We start from the raw sequence: 3908 nt of genomic DNA, 5'->3' as shown, positions 1-3908 counted from the left end.
GACTTGTGGAGGCTGAATAGCCCTACAGTAGGGCCAAAAATTCCTTCTTTCTCGACCTTTGCTTTAATATTTCTAAGAACGATTTAACATCTTGGGCAACGATTTCAAGTATACTCAACTTCAACGTAGAGCGCAACAAGCACGCAAGTCAGGTTAATAATGTAAATTGTTCCTTGGGTGAGATAAAGGACGGGATCTCATGCATCTGTGCCCAAATCCGCACCCCCCGAACGCAGCTATTGTGGATGTAATAAGATCTATTCGATAAACAGTTTCCTGTCCGCCTTATGTGTGGATGGCAGTGTCAGCCCTGTGTTTAGTGAGAACTTCCGCCAGTTCCATATGCAGGGTTCGAACATTTCGGGTGCATAGCCTTATATTGTATTTTTTTCTCCCCTTGGCAGTAGTCAAAGAATGTTTCATTGTCGCGGACATGAAGTGTTTGTAGTCCTTCATTAGTTTTTGTGTTTACATGTTGCGTTTCCAGCCCTATAACAGAAATTTATATATCCAGGAGATAGCACAGCGCTATATACAGAAAAGCTTGAAAACTTAACTGGAATAGAATACCAGCGTTTTCATGAGACTAATTACCATTCAAACCGCCGAACATAAATTATCTCAAAATAGTTGATAACTAAATAATTAATTATAAATGAACAAACAATAACAATCACAAAACGTAATGAAACTTAGCAATTAATTAGAGTAAAATTATATCGACTGCATAGAAATATAACCTCATCCATTTAAAAGCTATTTACATTTTCGCACATATTTGAAACTAGATTATTTATGCAAATATTTACTCGAACATTTGTATTGAAGTGAAAAAAGTGCGAAGTTGTGGTTTTAGGCAAATCAGAAGTTTAGCAAATTAAATTCCCAAAGCACCATTAGTCCTCTGAAAATTAAGATGAACGTTAGCGTAATAAGGAATCGGAATGCGACAACCACAATTATTGATATTTATGTGTATGTGGTTCTAGGAAAATATTAACATATACATATGTAAATAGAATGTTTCTCTATAACAATATCTTCCATATAACAGAATATAATATGTTGGTATGAAATTTTCTTTCGCCGCTGATATGTGTGTGTGGCCAGAGTATCGATACTGAGATATATTTAGCGGTATTAAACAAACAATAACAATAATACAGACAAATATTAGGTTGTAAAAAAGTCTTGCGGTATTTTCGCTAGTTGGCGCTGAAAGCGCGTAGTTCTAGTTTTATTCATCGCAACGGGTCATGCTATGCCTTTTTGGAAAGCTCATTTCACGCGCTAACACGTGTTTGATTGATTGCCATTTCTTTTAAGTCGTTCGTGAGTTATAGCGTCGCAAAAATGGAGCAAAATAAAGAGAAAATACGGCATATTTTACAGTACTACTACGATAAAGGCAAAAATGCATCTCAAGCCGCCAATAAAATTTGTGCAGTTTATGGACCCGATACAGTTTTCATTTCTACCGCACAACGATGGTTTCAACGTTTTCGTTCTGGTGTAGAGGTGGTCGAAGATGCGCCACGCTCCGGAAGGCCTGTCGTCGAAAATTGCGATAAAATCGCTGAATTGGTCGAAAGAGACCGGCATAGTAGCAGCCGTAGCATCGGTCAAGAGCTGGGCAAGAGTCATCAAAAGTTCATTTTAATTAAAAAAAAGAAAAAATTTCAATAAATATACCGCAAGACTTTCTTGACAACCCATTATTTAAAGTTGAGTATAAAGTGTGCAAAGGCCAAACCGGATTGATGCTTAATTGCCGTGGATCACAGAAAAATTAGCGGCGACTCCTATCGAAATATAACCTTCTTGAAGTGGAGGTTTTGTATATACACCAACTGCTCTTGTAATCGTGGGTTTACACCCACTTTTAGCTAAAAACCTTAAGGAACATTTAATGGCTAATTTACATCCCAGAACGCGAAAGCACTAAGCGTTGTCAAATAGTCTGGAATTAAGCCGAAATAGACACTGTATATTTCGACCGATTTCCAACCATGAGATATGGAAAGCAATAACAAAGTGAAGTATATTTCTATTTCAGTGCTTAATATTAAGATGATCCATCAGCACAATACTCGTATAACATACGTGTGTACATAACTTCAGAATGTACCATCAAATTAGGGAAATAATCATATTATTTATTGTATTAGCGTATTAATATGTAGGTACTATTTATTTAATCACACAAATATATTGAAATACAAATGTATGTATTTAATTAAAGTACTAATGTCGTTGAAAGTAATTACTTTCCGTATTGTTTCTGAAATCAATCAGTGTATTAATATTAATTGTCATATATGGCTTCACTTGTGTGTTTCAGACATTTAAATTTAATAATAATTCTTATCGATTTAAAGGAGATATATTTACGGAAAGGTCATACTCTGTATATAAAATGCTATAGAACTACCGGCACTCACCTTTGACGATTTCGATTTCGAGAAAAAGGCTTAGAAACGTGGAACACTAGAAGCGGTGGGAGCTAGGTATGTGGATGCGCACGAACCGTAAACGAAAGAGAGGCTCGCGCCGTCCGTCGGTCCCTTTTGTTGATTATGAGTGGTGGCATCATGCGTGTGGTGTGTTGAGGATGGAATGAAACGGATTGTGCGCATGATGCCGATGTGTTGAATTGATGTGTGTAGTGTGGTGTGAAGATGTGGTGTGGATGTGGTGTGTATGTGTGGGGTGTAGCTATGTTTTATTTAGAGGGGGGGCGCAGAAGCTCATTTAACCATCCAGGCCCCCCTAAACGACTGTTTAGCCTAGAAGCCGCTGCAGCGTTGCCACAACGCTACTCAGCCCCGTAGATCGACGAGGTGGTGGTCCCGCCTGCCGACGCCGCAACGAGGTTCCGCCTCGCTGGGGTGCGCCACGAGCTGCGGATTGGAATCGGGGTATGCGGCCGCGATGGATGGGTGGCCGACTCACTTCGCGAGCCGCGCTGCGATGAAGCAGCGTGTGATGCGGCCTGTGGCATATTTGACACAGCCCTCGTGACTCACACTCCGGAGTCACATGTGTATGTGACAGGCAATTGTGATAATGCCCGTATGCCTGGGCAACTTGTTGCCGTTGCATGGGTCGCATACCCCTAAATATCCCTCAATGATGCAGGCGATGTGGGCGCCGACAGATGGGGCACCTCTGGCTTGATTTTTATAAACATACATATATTGTATGTAATAGAACGTTCAGTTTTGTTTTAATACAAATTACATACATAGGAATAATTACGCCAATAAACGAAATGTTTATCTAAACCAAATATCAACATATCCAAGAAAAATAATCTTTTCTATAGAATTTATCAATCATGACAATATTTTATGTCATGTTTTCTATACATTTGGCAAATAAATATGTGAAAGATGATAAAAAAAAGAAATAACAATTGCGTATAAAAACTTCATGAAGTGAGTAAAAATTGTTAAACAAGTGAGAGAAGTTGAAGAACGCAACCTAATGCACAATTTTACGCGATGCCCTATTCTATTGTTTTGTCTACTGCAGTTGATGACTTACATTGTCCTTTAAGTGTACTATGCACATGCTAACTAAGGGTAATGGCGGTATCATTTCATGAAGCAAAAGTCTGCCGCCCAGCGTAAAGTCAACAAAACTCAAGATCGTTCCTGCCACTGTCATTGCACTAAGCACATTCTTGGCGTAGCAATGCCCTTGTTCATATATTACACCTACACTTGCACATAAAAAAAACGATAATGCTTGTATTGCTGAGTATAGTGAAATTTGTCAAAAAGTACGTAAAAAAGAGCGGGAAAGAAAAAAAGGAATGTTGACATACCCAAAAAATAAGGTGGCATTGTATTTATTTTGAAAATTCTTTACTTATTTTCCCAAATCAATTTCATCCCCTTCAAAGT

Source organism: Bactrocera tryoni, chromosome 4, assembly GCF_016617805.1.
Source record: "Bactrocera tryoni isolate S06 chromosome 4, CSIRO_BtryS06_freeze2, whole genome shotgun sequence".
Taxonomy (NCBI): Eukaryota; Metazoa; Arthropoda; class Insecta; order Diptera; family Tephritidae; genus Bactrocera; species Bactrocera tryoni.
The sequence above is the reverse complement of the archived record's forward strand: the minus strand, read 5'-3'. Positions refer to the sequence as shown.